Source organism: Lolium rigidum, chromosome 7 (genome assembly GCF_022539505.1).
Source record: "Lolium rigidum isolate FL_2022 chromosome 7, APGP_CSIRO_Lrig_0.1, whole genome shotgun sequence".
Lineage (NCBI taxonomy): Eukaryota > Viridiplantae > Streptophyta > Magnoliopsida > Poales > Poaceae > Lolium > Lolium rigidum.
The window spans coordinates 84,581,726-84,589,495 of record NC_061514.1 but is presented as its reverse complement, the minus strand read 5'-3'; the positions used below and the strand labels follow the sequence as shown (position 1 = coordinate 84,589,495).

Below are 7,770 nucleotides of genomic sequence, written 5' to 3'. Positions count from 1 at the left end.
GTTTAATTCGAGTAAATGGGCACCTGATTTGAAGGAGGCGGTCGAAGAGCTGCAGGGAGTAGACGCCCTCCTATAGGTGAGATAGACGACGCCGTATGAATTTTTATGCATTCGTGTCTTCAAAGTAACAAATACGCGATATAGGTGAATCCTACAGTTTTTTACATTCACACAGTCCAGCATGCAAATAAAAGCACTATGAATCTGTTCAGTTAATTAATTTTCCATATATAAGTAGAACTGCCATTTTGGAGTAATAATCTTTTAAAACTTGAATATAGCTCTGTACAGATTTTCACTTCACGTGCTGGATTCAGCTGTTCATGTAAACCTGAATTTATGCGTGTCTGAAGTGACTCATTCTCAATTGAGCCATGTGTTTCCCTATATTTATTCCTCACATCTTATTTGTTGTATATCTTTGATTGGTCCGAAGTACTTCCTAATCTGATCTGTTGTGTGGTAGCTTATACATAATTGCAAATGACTAACTCAGCTATAAGCCAGTAACAAAACCCATCAAATAGAAAAATCGCATTTCCTGAATTTAATATTTCCTCACTGAACTGTTGTATGTTTGGGTTCTCGTGGATACATTGTTGTTCTTCAATGATCTTTGCTTTATTTTTTTCATGTGCCTCTGGAATTTAGAGGTTAGTTCTTGGATGATGTTTTTGCCGAATAGCAACGTCCCCGGACAAGAGCCTGAAGGCATACTGATAGTTTCCCTTTTGTTTTATAGGCTTAACTAATTTTCCCGGCATTTAGAGTGTCGAGGCTTGCTTTGGCCTGCCAAATTTCTGCGGCGGTATGGCATGGATTCTTGACATCGTCAACCTTAGTTATAATCCTATGCAATATAATTGTACATACAAAACCAGCAAGACATGAATTCTAATTTAAGGATAGACATACAAATCGGTGAATCCTCACTTGTCTTCAGCAGGTACTTGCTTGCAGTTCATGGCCTAGGAAATATTAACGACAATTGGTACTTCTTAACATAAATTATATTCGAATATGTGATAGCTGTAGTTGTACATAGTTGATGTACTGATGTATTTACCATTGCAAAATCTGCGTATCTTTGCTAGTGCTCGTAATGATAAGGCAGTTAATATCTATTGTATTCGTGGCTTACTTTACATTCTCTAATCCTTCAAAAGTATTTCTAGAAAAAACATGGCTGATTCGAGAGGGGAAGAGGGTGATGGTGCATCAGCTAGTGATTACATACCTGAACTATGTGAACCTGAATTTCGATGATGATCCTCCTTCGACGTCCCTTGCTAGTTTGTTTGAGGAGAATGAGCAGGTTGAAAAATGCTTGAGGTTATTTATATGAATGCTTTCTTCTCGCAATACTTTTCAGGTATTAAAGGCAATGTTCTAATTACCATTACCATAACAGGGTGCTTGGGGCGAAATTGGGAAATGTTTTAAATACTATAGCGTGATGGATGGGGAGTTAATTCCGACCTGCCGAGATACTATTGAGATACTCGGTAAAGATTTTGGGCAATGTATTAATTACTATAGCGTGATGGATGGGGAGTTAATTTGAGTCTGCCGACATACTATTGAGAAACTATAAAAGATTTTGGGCAATGTTTTAATTCTATAGCCTAAAATGATTTAGTTACCATAGCTGGTGAGTTAATTTCAGCCGACCGAGATACTATTGGATTCACTGAATATTTGCATACTGAATTGATCCACGAAATTTAGGGGTATATTTAATGAGATGATTTTATGAACGAAATTTAGGGAATTATTAAATGAGATGCTTTATTTAAAATGCAAGTGTTGGGCTATAGTCATTTCAGGAATTTACAACAATTTCTTCTCACTTTAAAATAATTATGATCAAATGCTATAGTCATTGAAAATGATTAATATCAAATGCTAAAATTTTAATTGAACTTCATAATTTTTGTGGAAACATCCACTTATGCTTTTGTCGATGCTAGAAGGATATTAATATTTTTTGAACAGTTCCAAGTTCCAGGGTGTGTACTTGTGATTTATTTAGTGCACATCTAAACTACTAATTTTGTTGTGACAACTCCATGCAGTGGCACTGGATGTTGATGACCACCAAGTCTGATTGATTCGTGCTAGCAAACTTTTGACATTCACAGGTATGTTTATATTATCGAATACAGAGTATTTTATGTTACCGAATACAGAGTATTTTATGCCATCACCATTCTTTGTTTGCTACTTTCTGTATGCACGTTATGCATATCCTAAGTACTTTTCAAGTTGGAGTTTCTCACAAACTGGTTAACCACAAACAATAGAATAGAAAACACTTGTATCGTAATAATTGAATGGCCATTACACCGAGAACAAGGTTTGTGACCAAGAATTACAGTGTATTCCGTTCTAATACTAATAATAATTCATGGGCATACACGAGTCTTTGCTGTTGAGGATAAAAGTTGCCTCCTGTTCATGGAATCACAGCCTTGTCGGACGTAGGTTTGTATAGAAACCCATCTTCAACCTGAGTCGAACAAACACTCTGATCTGTCTCCTTATGTATTTCAGATTTGGGGTAAGGGTTAGACGATATGACTCCAGATCACCATCAATGCATGGTTTGAAGACAATATGTGACTCGTCTATTGATCTCAAAGCCCCTACAACATATATACATATATAATAAATAAATATTATAATACACATGTATGCTCAATATTTAGTGAAGACAACTACACGTAGCTTGTAATATACCTTGCGCCATGGTGTACCGAAGATTTGATGCAGCCAAGGTCCACATATGTTGTTCGGCAAGCCGCCACTGTGTCATGTGACGTGACACGTGCTTGCCCCATATGCGCAGAGCAAGGTATTGTCCCCTTGTAAAGTACAAGTCATTAGTAAACCCATAGTTAGAAGAATAATAAAACAACCGAAGACTTTTTTTTTATCTTACTTGGTATTCATCAGGAAAACATCTCGGCAAGGGGTTCTACGATTGTTTGAATTGTGAAACATGACAGGGCTGACATGTATGACAATACCCTGAACATCTACAAATGCACGATAGTAAGAACATCAGTAGTTTAATTAGTTAAAATATAAAAAATTATACCTACCTACGATCGATTTGTTTCTAATTCTCGTGGTCACTTCGAAATTGGTGAACCGTGTCGGAAGTTCAGGGATGCGAATGTTAGGGTGAGCAGGACAAATCTCTGTACGAGAGTCCATGTGAATGTAGTAATCTGTTGGTGTGAACAATCCAAATGGCGGTGGAGCCTCAGAAATCTGGAACCCCACCCTTTTGAAATAGTACACCTCACCGACATGAAGCTCAGTGTTGCAACGTTCTGCTAGCTGCCGATACGCTATCGCCTCCATCTTGTCTCCCTGTCAAATTGCAAAAGATAGACACTTATGAAATAATATAGCCATTTTGCAAAAGATACCAACATTTTGCAATACCAGTAAGTACGACATATTCCTGTTAAAATGGTACCTTTGCACTACTGGGTATGAAAGAATAGATGCATTTCCGTTAAACTTGTATGGGAACCTGGACATCACATAATTATGGGAACCTGGACTAAAATCATTTTATTCTGAAGCTTGGGCGCTGCTATACTGCCTTACTGATGGTCCTTATTTGCATCCTATTTTCAAGAATGTCTACTGGACTGCTTTATTTATATTATGAAATGCTCCTTACATCCTAACGAATTGAAAGAAATACATGCAGGTAATGTATGCAGCAAGGAGCATTTACATAGCATTGCGAGAAGAAAGTTGTAGCTACTGGATACCAAGAATGCATTAGAGGACTCACATTTGTGTCAGCTAGGATGGCGTGGTAAATAAGATCTCCCATCCGAGTCACTTTAATTCGCGCGGTCACAATTTTCGCGATCGTCACCCAACCATGACCGTACGTGTGCATGTCTTCAACAAATCGGAAACTAACATGCCTGAGAAATGAGAAAAACACATGTATCAGTCAAACTAACAAATGAAATTTTTGATGCAGTATTATAGTGTAGAAAGAAGAAGTTACAAGTGAGGATTCCAGGCGAAGCGAGAGTACGGCCTTGGTGGCATTATTCTCTTCGAGCAGGCGCGTCCGAAGCTAAGTTGTACTGCCATGGTTACTTCGTAAGGTTGAAGATTGGTTGCTAATTTCGAGGCCGGGTCCTGCTTTTGTACATCAAATATATTCTGCCTGGGTGCTATTCACGTCGTCATTACCTTATGGGGCGATCTTGATTATGGAATGATCTTGATTATGGGGCGAAATTGATTCTGGGCGAGTTTGACTGGGCGTGATTACATTCCTTTTGGGAATTATGGGGCGAGATTGATTCTGGACGATTTCTGGTGCGAGATTGATTCTGGGCGAGATTGATTCTGGGCACATTCCTTCTGGGCGAGATTGATTATGGGCACATTCCTGCTGGGCGAGATTGATTCTGGACGATTTCTGGTGCGAGATTGATTCCGGGCGAGATTGATTCTGGGCACATTCCTTCTGGACGAGATTGATTATGGGCACATTCCTGCTGGGCGAGATTGATTCTGGACGAGATTACATATGTTCTGCGATTTCTGGTGCGGCCCATTCGGTGCGGCCCATTTAGGTGACGACCAAAACTGGTTGTAGTGAGATGTAGGCAGAATAGGGAACATATTCCTCCTTTTTAAGTAGTGTAGATTTATAGCTCTGAACCCTAAAACGGATGTCCACATGCTGGTTAGTGCGCACAAAGACATGCACTCGTGCAGCTGCTCCTGCCGCCTTTTTCTGCTGCCACGCTACACAATGGTGTCACCATGGCACGTTCAAACATGTAACAATTGTTGATTCATTAGTCATTACCATCTCATGCGTGTCCACACATCCGAAAAAACGGGAGAGGATATTTCTGTAGCAAATATTGAAGAAGTTTTGGGTGTGATATGCCTTGAGAGAGGGGTTCGTACATTCGATTTAAATAATTTGCTTCCAAAAGTCTAAGGTTGAAATAAAGATTTTTGAATAATTCTATAGAGTCGTTCCGCACTGTAGTTTCAAAACAGGACGCACTGAACTATTCATTCCTTCTATTTTACGGAATTAAATGTTTTAAAGTAGGGCCACCTGGCTACTCTACAAACATAGCTATGTCCCTTCAAAAAAAAAAACCAAGCTATGTACAATATGGCAATGGTATTGCGAACCTTGACATTTCAAATATAGATTTAATGAAGAGTGGCCTCTAAAAATAATTGGAGATCAAATCACCACTTTGTACTTTGTACGGGAGAAAATTTCTTCTTACGCTAATCACCCTCTATCGTTCTATACCTCAAAAAATAATTGGAGATCAAATAACCACTTTGTACTTTGTATGGAAGAAAATTTCTTCTTATGGTATCTTAATTAAAAACAAATACTTTCACATGTCTTCCATTATTGGCACGTATGCATTATAAAATGCAGAGAAAATGTACAATCGATTAGGTTAGTGCGTAATTGTTGAATCCAACCATAAGACGTGGTCTCGTTGTTCCATTTTATTGTTTTAAATGTGTTCTGGTAGGCATTATCGAAGAATACATCCATCTAGGACTAGGAGTATTAGGCAGTGCTCCGCCGTCTAGCTAGAACGGCCCCAAGACTTCTTGACGCCAACACGAGAGAGTTTTTTTTTTTTTTTTTTTTGCTAAACACAAGTACAATCAAAGGCGCTCATACATACGCGCACACACTCACCCCTATGAACGCACGCACGCACACCCTACCCCTATGAGCACCTTCAAGATATCGCGATCGAAGAACCGATCCGGCGGGTCTTGAGATTTGACGAAGTCACTACGAGCGCCTCGCTGTTGACGGGAACGTCGCTTCCCACTCGAAGAATATTCCGCCTTTATGGAGACACCAAAGTGCTAAATCCGGATTTAACTCTACGCTGGCAGTGCCACTACCCTCCTAACCATCCAACCACAGGTTGGTTCTCCCCACACGAGAGAGTCAAAACCCCGTCTGGAGCACACGGAGTTTTAAGCAAGGATCGCGTGCAGGTAATTTCACGTGTCTGAAAAAGGAGCTCAATCTCTGATCGTAATTCTTCAACGCCAAGCATAGGAACAATACAAACGACAAAACCGGCCCGTCATTACATAATTATGATATACCTCCGATCCTCTTGCACGAGGAGCATGTTTCTCGTGATATTAATTCACTGGTCTGGAGCCCTCCCTGCCCGGCCAAACGACAGGCAACACATCACAAATTCTTGCGTTGTTCCACACGCTGCCCGGTCTGGCCAGACGGTCTCCACGTACGCACGGGTTTCAAGCCCCCCCGGCCGCTGGCCAGCTCGATCACGCCGTTTACTTTTGAACCTTGGATATCTTTCTTTTTATGCGACTAGGCTCTGTCTGAGATATATGTGATGCCACATTTTGTATGCCATCCCGGTGATTGTTTGTGTACCGATAACTGAGATTCTGTAAAGTCTTAGTCAGATAAGAAAAATGTAATTGAAGTTCAGAGAGAAAAGTGTAACTTGTTTTGATTTTGTAAAATGTGGTTATATTCTTTTTTGGGTGACTGAGACTTAAATTTTTCCAGAAATACTGAAATAGAAAATATGTATTAGAGCACTTGTAAAATGTGGTTATATTCTAGCAGGTACACAAAAACAACCTGAAACTGTAAAGTCCGACGGGTTTACAGTTTTGGCTCCGCCCCGAAAAGAATTCGCATGCCCCCTAAACTCGCACTCTCAGACGCTAGAAGCAACGGTCGATGCGGCGAAAACAGGCGCAAACCCTATTCCCGCACGTTGCATCCGCCGCTCCGCCGATGCCCTAGGGATACCTCCGGCAAGCAATTCCCCCACTTGGATCATATCCGACGCTCCGCCATATTTCATTGCTGCGAGGCGGTGGAAGGTCCCGTGACACCCCTGCCGAGGAGCACGCGAAATAGGTCCCGTAGGAGGACGCGAAGAAGCGCGCGACGAAGAGGTGGACCAACGGCGGCTTGATGCCGCCGCCGTTGCTCCAACCGTACGCATTTGCCGGTGAAGCGGGGTATTCTGCCTCCTCGCGCCATCATCATCGCTCCCCCAACCCCTCCGGTGACGATTGGGGTGCCGCGTTCCCACGGGTGCGCCGACGCTAGGTCCTGACTATTAGGCAACCGAATAATAGGAGAATATTCGGTTATCCCATACCATACTTAGTAAATCAGGCCATTATGGTTAGGATATGTTTTGATCTTTCCCTTGTATATCTTGTGATTGTCTATATATATATATATATATATATATATATATATATATATATATATGTATATATATATATATATATATATATGAGATAACAGGGATTCCACGATTGTGGTTCATTCAATCCGATTCTATCATGGTATCAGACAAGCGATCTCACGCCTCCGCACCCCTCGTCTATCGCCACCGCCCTAGGGTAGCCACCCCTGCTCGCCGCCGTGCCGCCTCCCCATGGCCGCCGCAGCTGAGACTGCTCCTCCCCCTCCCCCTGCTACACACCACCACCACGCCCTCTAGGCCCAGGCCACGGCGATCCAGAGCATGAAGACCCTCATCCCCGTCACCCTCGACCTCAAAGCCTCCAACTTCACCAAGTGGCGCAATTTTCAGCAGGTTGCCATCACCCAATACGCACGCTGACCACCTCGTCTCCGCCGTTCCTCTCGCCACCGACCCCGAGGACTGGCTGCGGATGGATTCCACCGTTCTGCGCTGGCTGTACGGCTCCATC

The 7,770-nt window shown here is 41.9% G+C and overlaps 1 long non-coding RNA gene across 1 annotated transcript; it reads left to right on the top strand.

The window, feature by feature from the left end:
• LOC124673971 lies at positions 1-2,098 on the top strand. The gene is made up of 3 exons (XR_006992892.1): positions 1-76; positions 1,176-1,372; positions 2,076-2,098. It is a non-coding gene; the product is annotated as an uncharacterized LOC124673971 (long non-coding RNA).
• The last annotated feature ends 5,672 nt before the right edge of the window (positions 2,099-7,770 follow it).